The sequence below is a fragment of the Ptychodera flava genome, chromosome 16 (assembly GCF_041260155.1).
Source record: "Ptychodera flava strain L36383 chromosome 16, AS_Pfla_20210202, whole genome shotgun sequence".
Classification (NCBI taxonomy): Eukaryota; Metazoa; Hemichordata; class Enteropneusta; family Ptychoderidae; genus Ptychodera; species Ptychodera flava.
This window is the reverse complement of record NC_091943.1, coordinates 27,999,141-28,016,748: the sequence shown is the minus strand read 5'-3', so window position 1 is coordinate 28,016,748 and position 17,608 is coordinate 27,999,141. Positions and strand designations below refer to the sequence as shown.

Below are 17,608 nucleotides of genomic sequence, written 5' to 3'. Positions count from 1 at the left end.
CCTTTAAACAGCAGTCCCCTGTTCAAATTATAACAGCGCCCCCACATAAATGTCATTAGAAGAACAGTGCATATACAGTGAATAATAATCAGTAGTTTTCAGTTCCTCATCGGCCTTTATGTGGAGTCACTGTCGTACATTTTCAGTGAAAACAGGAAACAAATTATTGATTTCTTTGGAAGTGAAGTGGACATTATAATACTTATCGAAAAGATTGTCGCATTCTTAAACAATAGTGAGGAAGTATTACAAGTTACTTAGTTATATTCAGCAGCGTAGGGTGATTAAATGATTACAAAACTTACTTAAACAGAACACGAACCAATTCAGCAGAATAATTATGACAAAAGATATTTAAAAAGTATATCAACGTAAAAAAACTTCTTCGGTTCTCAGAAGTAATCATCGATTTCATTCATACTTTTGGCAGAGTTCCACCTATATCTTTTACTTTCACTTTTGGGCCAACATGTCTTATCGGTAATGGAAGTTGTCGATTCCATCGGGTCAGGGTCAGTGGCTATAACGAGCAAACTATTCCAAAACATTTTGCTTCACATCAGGTGAGCTACAAAGCCCTTTCTCCACAATTCCATCAAGAGTCTAGGTCTCAAAGTCCTCGTATATCATGTCCGATAATAATTATTTGATTGATTGATTGATTGATTAATCAATGTGTTTGTTATGTACTTATTTATTTATCCATTTATTCACTTACATATTTAATTATTTATTTATTTATTGAGATAACCATCAGGACTAAATTCCCCACAATAATCGGACTCCGCCTAACATACTTATTATATATAATTTTACAGAATACGGTTGACAAACAATAAAAACTTCCAATAAACAGACAAATCATCAATAAAAGTAAATCATATTGTAACATTTGATTTCAAAAGATTAAATCTGTCGAAAATATTAATAGTTGAACTAAATTTTGATGTGAGAGTATGAGTGCTCAGTGCAAGTTGAATACAAAAGTGTTTACGAACATCATTCCGGAAGTACCTACGGATCTTATCAAAAAAGCTTTACACCCACGCTCCGATGGTTTCGGCGATACAAGCCTTCTGGGCCTACACCTTTGTCGTGCATGCTCCCCCCGGATATACGTGTCTGCTTGAGGGAAAACCCCTTCTCTGTCCCATGATAACCGAGTTACGTGTCCGCTCGACTGTACTACTTTCGCTTATAAGACCTGACACTGGACTGAACAAGGTACATATATATAACTGGACAAACTGGAATGTCTGGACATTTAGTCCAGTTGGTTATGTCAACGACATATTGGCTGAGCTAAGCTTCTCTCTGGTCTCACAGTCAGGATAAGGTAGGAAGGAACACCATTTTCATTCTTTAGCTTCTTGCGAAGCCAAAGTTAGTATCTCGCTGTGACCAAATAGTCAAATAACTTCTATTTTTTTGAGCCCAAGAAAAAGGATTTGTTCAGACATTGACTTGGAACAACTATGGTTTATGGCACGCACTAGACAGTTTCGTAAAATCGGCTGATTGTAACAGACAGATATTTGCACAAACAGTTTGACTCTGCGACTTTATCTTATAAAATCATATAAACTTGCCTGTACATGTTCTGACGGTTCTGCACGGAGGTTACTGTTGTATGATTGTGCACTGATAAGCATGTGTTAAAGTCCATGCAAATTAAACTAAAATGGTGTAGGGAGTCAATAAACAGCTCAATTAAACCATAAACAGTCTAGGGGTCTACGAGTATACTTCTGTATCCAAGTATACAACCTCGGCTACCACGAGTTTGCTTTTAGGCCTGCTGGTCGGACTGGCGGTACGCCGACGTTCACCAAGTGGCAGGCTACAACCACTGATCGCGATGCTATGTTTGCGAGACGAAATGTACGACGAAATTTAAGTCTCGACATCGACTGTACAGGATGCTAGACTTGGTAGCTGTATGCGAACAAGATAAACCTCTAACTCACTCTTGGGACCTTACTTTCGTGTACACTTGAGCTGTGAAATGTCAAAATTATATCCTTGTTACTGTATTTATTACTTTCATCACCCTTTGTAAAAGTTCAAATGAAATTAAAGTTTTCGTGAAAGATAAAATTTAGTAAAATATTTATAAATATGAAAGGGAAATTATTTCCATGTTAAATTCTATGACTATTGATGAACTGTCGACTAGAATGAAACCGTTGCATTTGTTGCAAGTTCATTTGTATTGCGTTTGTCCAAGTTGGATATCCGACAAAAATACATGTCAACTACATCTTATCGTAAATGTTTGTTTCGCTGATAACCCATCTCTCCAAGACTTTCTCAATATCTTACCTATCAAGGTTCGTACACTTAATGGCGGATACTGACTCCAATTTAAAGAAATTTCAGAGGTGACCGATTAAATAATAATTATTAATTATTTCGCTTGTAACGTTGACAAAAAGCGATATATGTTTAAATTCATTGGTTGCATTGGCGAAAACAAAATATCTTTGAATTATAATAGGAAAAAGGAACGCAGTCTTCGCTTAATGAAGGGAAAAGAAAATTTCATATGATGGTTTTATAAAGTGTCGGAATGATTAATTGTGAAAAGACATGGTGTTGCTGAAATTGTCCTTTCAAGAGGTCGTTGTATGGATGTTTTATTAAACAAATGAATTATGGTGTTTGCTGAAATGGTCCTTTCAAGAGGTCGTTGTATGGATGTTTATGATTAAACAAATGATTTCATCAGTCTTTACTTCTCATCTTTTGTACGAATAAAGCAACATCTTTGTTAAGCTCTTGTTTAAAAAAAAACACACGCAACACCATACATCACACAACGACGGATTCCTTATCTCGCTCACTCTTTCGCTCAACACCAACGCACAACAAGATATGGGAGAAACTGCATCTTTGGCCATGGCGCTGCTAAGCTCCGTCGTCGGCCTAGAAGTAAAGTCAAGGTAGTTGAAATGAACTTTGCGCCTTCGTACACTCAACCACCGTCCCTCGAGAGACGGTGACTCAACACACTTTGAAGATCTTGGTTACGTCAGAGCGAATTAACCAAACGGATATTTACTAGGGTAAAGGAGAATACAATCTGCGCATGCCCTTTATAAATTGTCATAAACGGTTGAGAATCCGGATACAAAGAAACTACATGGCGAGATATTTTCCTAAATATTAAATAAAAAAAACACTTGCAGTGTTTTTTAATGATTGAAGCAAGGACCAAGATTAAATACCTCCAAGCAAAGTACTCCAAAGTTTAAGCCCGTTGTATAAAACTTCTTTTAAAAACATTATGAGAAGGAAACGAAATGAACGAAAATGGTTCATGCGTCAACATTATTTCTATCGTACTTTAATATGAAAGTATACTTTATGAAATCTACTTCTTACAATTAGGTGAAATATTGATACAGATTAATGACATGCAAGGTATACTGAAGTGATTCAAGGCCACTAGCCAACAGAAGATTCTGTTACTTTTTTTATTTTAAAATTATCTTACATCAAATCCATAAAGTGTTTGTTCTATCGTCCATCCACGGCTCCTTTCCATAATACAGCGAGCGAGCAACCGTTTATTCTTTGTAATGCAGCCGAGAAAATTATTTCGCTCATTTATCGAGAAGACAGATTGACACCTTGGACTCTTTCACAGTCCTCAAAGGCTTACGCGTGCGTAATGAGTATTTTACTGGCGCCTCAAAAAACGGAGTGTGTTACCAGGAGTGTCATATGCCGTTGGGTAGCTTTTACAGGAACACAGAGAGAGAGAGAGAGAGAGAGAGAGAGAGAGAGAGAGAGAGAGAGAGAGAGAGAGAGAGAGAGAGAGAGAGAGAGAGAGAGAGAGACAGAGACAGAGACAGAGAGACAGACAGAGACAGACAGAGACAGAGACAGAGACAGACAGACAGACAGACAGACAGACAGACAGAGACAGAAACAGAGAGACAGACGGAGGGGCCAGGCGGATATTTGCATGAATTAGCTTGGGTCATTGATAATGGAAGACTGAACCCGATGAAATGAAAATAAGGTATTTTGTAAACCAAAGTATTGACCTTAGCATTATTACAATCAATGACGTTCCGATGTTGCACTGGTAGTCTAGATATTTAAACATGTATACCTACAAGATTTAAATTTACAAGCGATTTTCTTTTGATCCGACCGCCATAAAAGGCACTGTAGATGCATTTATAGGCGTAACTGTACAGTCGTACAAGGGGAGTATGCCAGCTCACAGTCCTTCCCTTGCTGTAGTTTTCTGAACTGCCAGTAAATTATTCTGTACATATCGTAAAAATGCAGAACAGATTCGTTTTTTAAAGTTTACTTCATCGTTTACACGGAACTAGACGGATTTGAACTCGGAATAGCTTTACATAAGGAGTGTGCAAGCATTGCGGGGGCGAGATAGCACTCACTTCGGTGGAACAGGACAATAGTGCAAGTGTTCCTGAAATACTTTATGAGGTCAAAACATTTTCTGAGGTCATCATGACGGCCGCTTGACAAAGAAATTATCTAATTGTACGATAGATGTCCTTTTAAGGGCAACATCGTATCAGCGTCGACCTACAGTATACCTGTCAGGCTCTATTATAAGCTCTGTGCGTAATATGCCATTACGTCACCGAAGTTGTCATGATTTCGTCAATTCATTTTACTTTCTTGAGTTGTATTTTAAAGACAAAGATATTTCGCCTGTCAGTCTCGCACGCTATAGCCTATGGCATTTTGTGACGTCAGAGTACCCTATCTATACTTTGCGCAAAGCATACACGAACATTCAGATGACATAGTTTTTATGACTCATTGTATTAGTTGTACAGCTATTACGTTGTTAAGCCAAACGTAGTTTGAAAAGTGTGTTCCTTGCCCTTCGCATCTTTTGCTTTACACTCCCTTTCCTACGAATAGTCACTGAGAATATTTGATCCCAGTTGACATCATGCTTAACTTCTCGATATTGAAATTAATTATTTATTTTCAAATTTTAACGTGTACGTTCTTAAAGTTTATTTCATTTATAAATACGCTGTTGTTGTTGTTATTGCTGCTGCTGCTGCTGTTGTTGTTGTTTGCAGTGCTGGTGCTGGTGCTGGTACTGGTGGTGCTGGTAGAGAAATACATGTCTTTCTTCTACACCCATGTTAGGCTAGATTGTTGCTATGCACGGTCGTAGGCCTTGGCCCTTTTGGATATTCAATTGTCTTCTCTATGGCGCATTGTCATTTTTATACAGATTGGAATGTAAAAGTGGATAAGATCTACGCTTGCGAGAATGCATTAAACCTCTACATTTTGGCCCTACCTCTCTTACTTTTTGTACCAGTTTTTGTTCTCCGTCGGATATACAACAGCTTTAGTGAGGATAATTCTTTCCGCGACATATCACTTCAGAGCAGGTAAGAATGAAACCCTAATTCTACAATTGCAATTTTATTGACAGTATAGGGTCACTAATGCCTCGTACACCATAGCCGAAGTTTTAACCCTTTGAGTGCTGAAATTCTCCTACCAAAGTTTTAGTGCAACATTTTACCAATTTTTATGAATTTTTCTGTGAGTCTTTTGATAATTTTGGACAAATTGGACTTCATATTTTATTGGCTCCAGTTTTTATCAAAATTTCGGTAAAAATCTGAAAAAATTGACTAAAGGTGACAAAAATTGACTTTGGCGCTCAAAAGGTTGAGAGGGTAGTTTTCCCGAACTAGAAGCTGATCTGGACGTAAACACGTTTTTTTATTCTTTTTGTTCACATTTCTGCAATGACCCTGAACGAATCTTTCCCCGATATAGCGAAATAGGAAGTTATTTTTATTATTACTTTTATTTCCTTCTCTTCCTTTTCTTTAAATTGCCTTCCTTATTATGGTTATTCAAATGTTTTGTAAGTTTGCCTTGTCCAAGTGAAGTGCCGTGCAATCATTTCAATTCAGTGTTACTTCAATTCAAAAGTTTCATAGTAATGCATCCGCTCAGAATTTTCCGAATGAAAAAGGGTAAACTTGGCGTCGGGCATTGTTTGTTCATATCTGTTTTATTATTTTGTAAACAGCGGGTTCGTTGAAAATCAATAAGCTATTTCCTGCTTTCACTGAAAAGGTATGACGTCACTCTAAAATTGAGGTGACCAGTTTCCATCATATTCAACGCCAGTCTGATTTGAGCGTAATAATTCGCTCGGTGCTTGTTCCATGTAATCCTGACGTGATTCCATTCCGAAGCCTACAGGCCGAATGTTCAGTCTCGCCGGAAAATTCTGACATTATGTTCCCGATAGCTCAAAGCACAGCGAAAACAAAGCGTGGTCGTGCTGCGCATGCCCGAATGCCCTACATCACATTCTTCTTATCTGCGCCTGTTATCTTAGTAAGAACGCCTACATCATGTACATTGGCTGTCCTGAGGGGAATTCCAAGTCCAGCAGCGGTGTCCATATGGTTATACACATAGACCTAAGCGCATGAGAGAAAGCCCCTGCTCCGTCAGTAAACTTCTCGCCGTTGATCAAGGCACACGCGATGTATTCGTCACCTTTAGTTGAGGAACCAACTTGAACAGCTGAACGTTCTGCCTGTTGTGTAGTATGCTGCAACGAGAGGCTCCTAGCCGGTTGCACTGATGTCTCTATCAGGTAAGTAAACGAAGACACCATGATGTAGAAATCGAAGTGAGAAGCTCAGGGCCAAGTTCGCTTTCGCCGAGACCAAAATTAGTTTGTACGATAACTTTCATTGCTCAATCACATTGACCTCAAAAAAGATTTGCACTGTCAGTGATTTAGAACAACCATGCTTTATGTCCACACCACAGTCACTTGTGATCAGTCTATTCCGCTCGGCGTCTATGCCCCCATAAATGTGTGAACATATGCCTGAGAAAAACGGGTTTCTCTCAGACATATGCCTGAGAAAAACGGGTTTTTCTCAGGCATATGTACACACGTCTATGGGGGCATAGATGCCGAGCGGAATAGACCGATCACAAGTGACTGTGGTCCACACAGACTTAAAATCGACCAAAACTCTTTCGAATAATTTCATGGCACTGTGCTGATTCAGGGGAGGTATCGTTCACACAAACAGATTGACTCGATGACCTTGCCGTGGTTCGCCATAAACTCCTTCCCGCGCAGGTCATCTGTGTAAGCTTACACGTCAGCGGATTAGCTTATTTACACGTCTATGCAACTTTATTTTGTTACAACTGATGAATGGCGTAGGGAAGTCAATAAAAATCTGATAAAATTTTAGAAAGCCGTACTTCTGTTGACTATGATGTGTTCTGCGCAAGGTTGGTATTAAAGATGGGTCCTCATACATGTAAATGTGCTTGCAGCGTTCCCTGGATAGTCGATCCAAGTCCGAAGGCCTGGGTGTGAGGCAGACCGGGCAGGTAGAAAGCCGAATCTCGGTAGTAACTCGGCCGAAAATCATACAGAACAAGCGTTTTTGAAGCAGTTTCAGTATCAGGTATGAATTTTGAGAATGATAGGAAACGATCGACGGTTACATCATAGATGAACTTCTTAATTTCCACAGCAAAATCGAACGCGAAAGATGACATGGCATGGTCCTTATAGTATAGCTAGGCCTATTTGGTTTCCTGGCCGCCTTTTTCTCAGGCATGTGTACACATGTCTAGGGGGCACGTAGACGCAGAGCGGATTTTCCGAAAATACGCGACTGCGTTAAAGGACCGTCTCAAATTGTCGCATAAGTTCAAGAAACGAAATTCCGTCGTTTACATCAAAACCCCCTCCCCTAGTTGGAAACAGTTACAGCAAAATTTGTTGGGACAAGTGTCTGAAGTGTGCAGGTTTTCTGTATTTTTACACACGATGTAAAGAGAACTTGCGATCACAACATAAAAGTGCGAAAGTGAAGTTCACTAATGGAATGGAGGTCAAACCCCCTACCCCCGTAAACGAACGAATTTCGCTTTTTGAACTTATGCGACAATCTGAGACAGTCCCTAGCTACGACCTAGTTCGGCCTTTGGCTTCACACCGACTTCCCGAATCGGCTTTCGATCAACTGTGCAGACAACGATGAGTACCTGTGGTCCTGTTCCAATACGCGGCATTCAATAATAGAAACCCATCAGCGCCAATCGATATTGACGCATCGATGTAGAAAAGCGTCTTTGTCAACAAAAGAGAATCTGCTATATCATTGGTCGTAAATTGGTACTCCCAAAGCATGCGAAGTTGTAAAGACTCAAATGCGTTCTGCAATTTTAGAAGTTGTGTATTGGGTCCCTGGGTTCGTATTAATGCACTGTTAGGATTGTCCTTCTCACTTGACCAAAGGAGGGTCTAAATTATGTTCCGACTCTTAGTAATCATCCCCTCACAAATGCTGACACGAAATTTAAGTTTTTGTGAGAAAACAAAATCCGGTCAACACAGCCATAAATATGTCGAGGGGACATGTATGTTCAGTGATTTCGTCATCGTTGACCTTCGGTTAAAATGGACCTATTTATTTGTTGTAGAAGGGTTTATTTGTATTATTCATGTTTGTTTTCAAGTTGGATATCAGACCAAAAAAAAAAATACATCGAAATACTGCATACCTATACCGTATCTATTCCTGGGCATATGGTATAGGGAGTTTACCCTGGGATACGATGTTTGTGCATCACGATGAAAGCTAGCCCCCATCATGGATCCAACCCTAGCAAAGTAAATATGGTCAGCGCAATAAGTTTATGGGAAGTTTTAAGTCACTTGACATATGTGTGTAGTCAAGCCTTTCTTTTGACTCAGTGATACGATGACAGAACGAAGATTAACCTCAAACTCCTTAGTAGCTTTCAACGTCCCCGGGGCACGACACCTTCGCCTAGATTATACGCAAACGAGCTGGCCACGGTGACTCGTAGAGGCAGCTGTTTTATCTACGTGACGCCCTTACTTGCGACTGTTCATTTCTTCTTGTATTTCCTGTAGCAGTGTCGAGAGAATAACTTTCTCTGAGATACATCTTCTCATAAAAAAACAACTGAAGAGAAGTCATCTGAATCAAACACTGTTTGTCATAACTTGTGAGCCATCGATCTTGTTAAATTAGGAGTTTTCAAAAATATTATGTCAACGTTTACATGAAACGGGGAGTTAATTCAGATCATCGGTCGTATTGTGTAATATCACCACGGACTTAGGGCTTGCTTACGTGAAGATCTGTTTGTGAGTTGCCACACCGTGCGCGCGTACAACAAGACCATTCTAGCGTGACGCATTCTCCCGAGCCAGAGCATGATTTCTGCTCTGTGGAGCTACGCAAAAATGTTGGTAGTTTAGTAAAGGGAAAGCAACTCAGCACATCGTTCATATCTGAGTTGTTTTCTTGCGTTTTGTGTATGATTATGTATTGTGTTTTCGGGTAGTGCCAAGCTGTTGCCGTAACTGAAGGGGCGCGTAGTTTACGACGTTAGCGTGACGCAGCATTTCCATCTTCATTGTTTCTGATTCATGATGCAAAACTCAGGAAAATGGCAGATCATGCGGGGAAACCACCGATTCTGTAAAGTGGGTTATAAGCAATGCTTAAGCAATGACATCATCGGCATTGGCTTTGAGACGATACCCCCAGTTAAGCCGCTAACGGTTTTCAGCGATTACAATAAAGTTTATTTGGCCGATGACCTATCACATTTCATATGCAACTCGACTTACGCCATTGGTTTCTATGGCAACAAATTAACGGTTGTACTCAAATGTCGCAGATCATACTCGACTGAGTGTCATCACAAACGTCATCACTTTTTTATCAACTAGACCAGACAGTCAAAGCCATGTCGCAAATGAATCCTCGTTCTGGAGAGTGAAAAACTGTTGAGCAGTAGCCAATCAGATTGGAGTGAACTTTTAGGTCAGAATGATCGATTTGCCTACTCTTAACGCAAATGAGAACTGGCGGGCTGTCTTTCTTACTTCTTGATTCGACAGATGCCATCGTGATATCTCGATTATACTGAACTTGAACTTCTGCTACTTTGTTCTTTACAGGTGCACGGCGATGACGTCATACACTAAGATGAGCAGAAAGGGGAATGACGTCTACATGAGTCCGTAAACAAGCTGCTTTCAAAGATATCAAATATCACGTATCATTCACAACTCTGTCCAGGATCAAACGGCAACAGTCACTTCGAGATGCCATCTTTTGGAAGGAATAAACATAAACAAGCCGCCAGCTTGCACGACCATATCCGGGTGAAACGCTGGGAATACCCGTTTATCGGAAGGAAAAAGGATCTCCAAAAAGTAAAAGACGAGATTATTGGAGGTGCTAATCTGTTTTTTATCTTTGGTGCTGCCAAACTAGGAAAGGATAGACTCGCAGAGCAGGTCGGCCATGAACTTGTCAAATATTTCGACAGCGACAGCGGTGGTGACGTACTCCATGCATATTCGATCGACATGGCAAGGCAGAGCGAAAATGCCCGTATCGCCCGCACAATTGCCGATGAACTGGACCTGGGCATTGAAGATGAACGTGAAGATTTAGAATCATTTCTTAAAAACTCGCAAGAGTATCATCTCTTCATACTGATGAACTGCCAGCACTTTGCAGACAATCCAGACAGGCAGACGATATTTTTGAATGACCTCCAACGCTTGACCGACCGGCACGACAAAATCATAATGATTGTGACATCGAGAAGCAAATTCAAGCTGATGATCAACGGAGACTACTACCACGAGCTGTTGCCCCTCTCAGATCAAGATGCCCGAGATCTGCTCATGAGAGTAGTGGAAGACGTGGGGCTCGATGACGTTGACGAAGACATCAACAACATCGTTCAGCTGTCGTTCAAGCTGCCACTGTGTTTGATACAAATTGGCCAGTCACTGAAAGAAGAAGAATACATCCCGAGTGAAATGGTTGAGATTTTGAACAGATCAGTGTTGAGTACGTGTAACGACGAGTGCTACGCCGACACGGAACGGCTTGCGCCACAATACAAGGAAGAGCTGAACAAATTGGATGAACTGCGGTCCGAGTTTTTCAGCTCAATAAGCTTTGACCAAGAGGGTGATTTTACAGCAGATGGCATATCAAAAAAATATGGACTGAGCTCTGCTTTCCTGAAACAGGACCGTCTTCTCAAGTTCGGAAGGCGTTGTCTGCTGTCAAGGAGAGACGGCGTATTTTCACAGGCAGAGGGCGTTGGACATGTTCTGATGGGACTCATCGGAATCGATCAATTCACCGAACCTGCACTCAAAAATGACAAAGTATCTCATCAGATTATTGTCAAGTTTCACGATACCGCATTGTCTGCAACAACAGAGGTTGAATTGGAACTGGACAAGCACAACGAACAAGTAAAAAGCATGAGAAAACACATGCTTGACGGTGTCAGTGCAAGCAGCGGGAAGTCTAAGAAGAAGCATTACGAAAGTGCCATTCAGTGTGGGAAGGAGATACTCTTGCAGTTCGTCAGACCGACAGACAAATGTACAGAATTCGAAGAATCGTCTTTGGGAGTTGTCCATAACTATTTAAAAACTTACCAACATCGCGAGTCGACAACACCATCGAGTGATGGGACACACGCCAATGCCGTAGCTGTAAGGAGCGATTCATCGAACGACCAATCAGTTGCTGTCGCCATACAGGAAAGCAATTCACCCATCAAATCGTCAATGGAAGACGATGCTACCAAGCCGAAAGAAAGTACTTCATCGTCTGATCGCTCATGGGCACTAGCCATACCGGAAGTGGGGACTGCCATATTTAACGAAGACCGTGACAAAATGTCACCCAGCGATCAAAATGAAGAAAACTGCCGCATACTCCAACAAAACCCTGAAAATCTACACTGTCAAGAGACAGAGGGACCGCCGAAACACTATGGGTATCACTTTAATGTCTCCAGCGATACTTACTGCTCTCTGATTTAAGAAACTGCCATCATGTTAACAGAGGTGGCAGAACTCGAAGGCATATTGAGCCGAGTGATGTAACAGCATTTTGGAGAAGGCAAGAGCTGATGGGGTAGTTGCAAATTAACGAACCGTGTGGCAAAACAAAAGATACCCCAGGCCTGTGACCGTAAGCGTTATCATTGATCTCAAGTACTGTCAATCACAAACAAAGAAATTTGTTGCTAGGCAACTTCATACTGGTTTCTGTGATAAGTTTTTACCGTTGTACCAGACGTATCTGATAAAGTGAAACAGTTCCACAGTTTGAAAACATCTGTACATCGTATCTGTTGGTTGATATCATCGTATCACAGGAACAACAATTTTTATAAACGACAGTTATTCAAGTAAAACTAGTTATTGAACGCCAACACCAAAACATGTCACTGTAGAATAAACTTTAATACTTGTGTTGTTTCTGTAATAGTAGGCAAATATTGAACAATTTTTAAGAGCAGAGACAGTCAATTTGTAGTCAATTTCGATGTAATTGTTTTTTGGTTGACAGATTTTGAGTCGAATAGATACCTATTTGGTATTTTTAAAACGAGGCTTGTGTATTTAGGCATTAGCATGCTCAAAATATAGCAGCAAGAATTGTTTCATGGTCTACAAAATCTGACCACATACATCCAGTCCTCCAGCACCTTCCCTGGCTACCACTTCAGTACTGACTTGAATCACAGTCACCTGTGGTCGGTCTATTCCGCTCGGCGTCTATGCCCCATAGACGTGTGTAACATATGCCTGATATGTACACACGTCTATGACGGCATAGATGCTGAGCGGAATAGACCGACCACAGGTGACTGTGCTTGAATACAAATTTAGGCTACTGACTTACAAAACCCTCAATGGCCAAGCTCCAGTCTACATTCAAGATTTGATCAAGCCCAACCTGGTAGTGTATTGCACTCCGAGTAGACAAATCAGCTGTGTGTATCTCAGTATGAGACTGAAAACATATGGAGGAGGAGCTTTCTCATCTGTGGCCTCGCTACTTTTGAATTTCTTACCATATGACATTCGATATTTGTGACAGTTCTTCGCCAAGGGCATATAATGTATATTGACTCAACGGCGCAACGACTCAATAGCATCGCTTATATTGATTTGGCGTCTTAGATTTTTGATTGATCAATATGTATTGTAGTAACACGATTGGAACTAATTTGGGATAATTGGACTTTCATATTTTCCAAATTTCTCAAAATCTTAGGTGCTCTATAGCTGAATGTCTCAATATTACAAATTACTCATAAAAAAGTGTGTAACGGAAAAACAGAAGCAGATGAGCTTACATTGCAGATTTAAAAGACATTGCTTCACCATCAAATTATCCAAAATTAGTTCCAATCGTGTTTAGTTTAAAAGTATAAGTGATGATTAAAGTCCGATTTTATTTCCATCATGGACTTTTACATGCTTTATTGAAAAAGCAGAAAAGCGGAGAGTCATCCAGAATGTTGAATGCTTGGCAAATCGTGGATAGAAAAGTTGCAATCTTTTGCATTATGCTTACTATTCTTTACAATTTTGTAACTCAGCTGTGTCTGTCAAATGTTTATAGAATGGTCGACACAATTGAACTTGCGTGTAATCCCTTTAGCAGACTGTACAGGCGAAAAAAATGTTGTCATGAGTCCCAGTATATGCCAGACATGCGCTTTATTTAGCTGTCTGTCGGTTGCTCTCAAAGCGACGAATCTGCATTCACACTGTAGTGATGCATGTTTTATTTCAAGCTTTATCCAGATTATTTTAGTCTATGATTGGCTTTTAGTTTTTTTACTACAGAGCGGAATCGGCAACCAAGCCAACTACAACTTTTTCTGTCTACACATAGCGATTAGACTCTAAGTCCCTCAACTACACAAACAGTTGTCAAACAGCCGTCAAATTAATCTGCTTCCAGCGACTGTCTGGAGCGGCAAATGCCAATGTGCACATTCGGACGTTGTTATGACACGTTCAAATGTTTCTAACTTCCTAATACCGTTTATACATAACAGTGTTAAAATTAATGACAATTTTACTAGTTTTTCATGTAGATATTCAACTTTGTTTAATTCAGCAGATTACGGCCCGTGGGCGTCAGAATCGTTTTTTCCTTCAAAATCGATCCACTACTTCCAACACGATTGGAACTAAATTGGGATAATTGGATTGGTAACATTTCTCAAGAATTTTAGAAATTTGTCTAATATTACACCATATTTGCTTACCATCTTTAAAATTTTATTCAAAATTTACGATGCTGTTGAAATGTTATGAGTAAGAATCAGTGCATGATAGTATCTAATGCAATATTGTTCAAAACATTTGAACAATATTCATATTTGAATGAAAATATGAGAGTTTGTCTGTAGTTTCTTCATTACTGAAACACTAGTAATAATCTCAGTTTGTCACTTTTCCTCGACCAAAATGAAGCTTTTCGATTGATTTACAGTCAAGTTAGTCAGGGTCATTTAAAATGTGCCCTGACTCAATTTAATGTTTATGAAGCCTTAAATTCACGAAAAAGTCACGGGCATTTCAAAAGTGCCCTGACTCAAATGTCGTTAAGTAGAGAAATTTTAAGCATTTTGTCTCATTTCTTTAGTACATTTAGACAAAAATAAACTTTTTTTCATGAAAATGAATCCGATGAAAGAGGTATGCAATAATCGTTGTGTTTTCGTTGTTTTGTTCGATGAGAACAATATTTCAAATTTTACACTATTCTATCATTTTGTAAAATTTCAGCTGTAAAAATTTCGATTTCGTTACATTTTCCTAATAATTACTCTCATCCAATTTTCCCAAATTAGTTCCAATCGTGTTTCCGGAATCTTGTCGAGTGAAATATCACGTAGTCTGTCTGTCAACAAGGACAGTGAGGGTGTGACGTCGACGAGTATTGACGTCGTTGAGAAATGTATTATGTCAAGACAGAAATTGATTTTGATGTGAATAGACCGAGAATTTGTATGAGGTTCAAAGACAAAACACGGTTCCTCTGGCATGTGAGCCAAAGATTTATAGAGTTCCTTCCTTGCCCATTTACGCTGTCCCAGACCACTAGGGCAGCGTGCCATCCTAGCAAGATTGTTACTTCTGCCTAAATTTCCAAGAAAAGTTCTAATATAGGAGTTTCAGTCGCCAAAATGTCATGAATAGACAATTGACTGTTTTGCTTCGTTTTTAAGGTAAAATGCGCCTCGAAGACAGATATACCGTGATGGACTCTTACATTTTGGTGATACGTTTATGATCTACTACTTGTTGGGGCTCGTTTTAAAGCTCTTGGGGTATGAAAAGTTTTCGTCGTCTTGGTTTTGTGAAAATCGAAAGTTTTATTACCTCATGCAGGGATGGCGGCCATTTTGAATTTCATATATCGGGAAATATCCGGTCATTATTTCTCTAGTACCAAACTTTGAACCGTGACGTCTGATTTTTATTCTTGATTTGGCAAGAGAATGGTCAAAGGTTAATTGAGGAAAGTTTGAGCAAAAGTTTTAATGTGTTTCACTTTCGAGGCGCATACTACCGTAAACACGGTCAATGGACCGAACTTTTTGCGGAATAGTGGCATTCCGTTCCTCGTGCCGCTATGGTTTGTTGTAAAGTGTATAAAGTATGCATAATATCTTCGCCCGATTTTTTTGTAAATTCTGTTAAATCAGGGAGTGCGCCTAGCGTTGAAATGTTTAAAAAAGCCAAGCAGGTGTTTCAGAAAGAGGAAGTTATCAGCTTCTAAAATGTGTTTGCTCACCGTCATCAGAACACCAACTAATCCCTCAACACTATCGTCAATGATGACTATACAGTATACTTATTTAAAATAGACCTGCTAGCGCGTCTGTTTTTCAAGAGCCTCCACCCACTTTACCGTTACAAACCTTGGTGACATCAGCCATCATTAGTCGTGTCTGGGCGGACACTTTATAGGGAAAAACGGGGCCACAGATGTTCTCTCACCGTTTCGTGCACACTCAAAATGAGCCTATCACGGCGAGGCGAGCTGCAACGGTCATTGATGTGCGCCAAAGCGCTGTGTGTGTGGCGTTATTGGCCTGAAGGAAACAGCATGCCTTATATGGAAATAGCTCCAACCACGGTCCCGCCGTCACTCTGTCAGTTCTTACGTATTATAAAAAAGCAGAAGTACCAAGGCGATGCTGCCATACACAACATGGAACAATTTTAGGGAAACGTTAGCTGAAAATCTGACAATCTGCCACTCGTCTCTATTTTCACATACAAATACCTCTTGAGAGAAAAAATTATTGTCGGTATTTAGTTTTCAAAATTAATTCAACATTTATGTGCGAGGGACATGCAAATGTTAGCACGTAATAAACGATAACTACCTTTCACTTTCAGTACAGATTCGGTAGCAGTCGTTATCTGATGCGGAGGTCAAGGTGAAATAGATGGACCAGCACCGACAAAATGTAAGGTCACGTAGGGGTCATGAAATGGCCGACAGCTGAACTCTGGCGCGCTACCCCGGTAGATTGCCATTGCAGATAATATTGCGTTTTCCTTCAAAATGGGTCAACTCACAAACAGTCTGAAATATCGATGACACTATCATCAGACCAAACGTCAAACAAAAGACTCTAATGCTTATTTTTTACAAGTCTCTTCTGGTTGCGGCTTGTTTGGACTCAAGCAGCTTACGTAGTTTGTTTTCGCCGTATAAACTTTCATTTCCTCCATTGATTTAACCCAGTGTTATCTGCCATTTTAAACTTCAAATATCTTTTTAAACTTGGTTGCTCTTCCTCAGATGCCAAATGACCCCAAACTTTTATTCAGAATTGTTTTGAAGATTCCTTCAGCAAAGTATCGGCAAAAATTTTAAATCTACCTGTGTCGAGACACGTACTACCCTGAACTTACGTCAATTGCAATGACCAAGACTGTCAATCTAACCGCACTGTAGGAGTAGTGGTTTCAAATTAATATTCCATCTTATACACCGAGATCGTCGATGATCATAAATTCATTGGACTTTGTCAATTCACCCGACCTTAAGTTTCAAATGGTGTAACCTCTGGCAGCCATAGCCGGTATTTTAATCGAATCCTAGTCAAAATGATCATTGATAACTTTCGAAAGGAGCTGAAAAGATCCAATATTTGGGATGAAAAGGTGTCGAAACAGCCCGCGTTATGAAGGAAAGGATACGAAACATATGTTCTAGTATTGAAAGTAAGGCCCAGTAGACAAAGAATGCATGACAATATATTTCATAGCCGACAGACGTTACAGAAGATAAGCTTATATAGGTCTGTTTACATAAACTCATTCGACAGCATCCGAACTGTCAGAACGAGATCCAAAGGAAATCATTGCCAGTATTCTCGACGCAACGACTTTGCTACTTGATCTTGACTTAGTTTTGTTCCCTTTCCGTGCGATTCAAAAGAGGACATGATTGATATAATACGTGTAAATGTCATTCATAGTGCGAAGGACTCAAGTACGCTGTCTGGAGTTTGTGTGATGGTCAGATAACCCCATGGTATAATCCGGATATAGATGTGTGATATGTAGGAGTTGGTTTAGCTCTCACTACAATCTCGGATACGCATCGACGATTACGCCGCATGATCGGAGGAGTGACGGTGCGGTGAACAAAGACTAGTTGGAGCTACATAAATACATTGTAAT

General features: G+C 40.0%; 1 protein-coding gene across 1 annotated transcript in view; it reads left to right on the top strand.

The window, feature by feature from the left end:
• The first annotated feature begins 1,096 nt into the window (after positions 1-1,096).
• Positions 1,097-17,608, top strand: part of LOC139114467 (uncharacterized) — a 53,153-nt gene continuing 36,641 nt past the window's right edge. The window contains exon 1 of the mRNA XM_070676221.1: positions 1,097-1,336. The gene's annotated coding sequence lies outside the window, so the exon portion shown is untranslated. The remainder of the gene's footprint in view (positions 1,337-17,608) is intronic.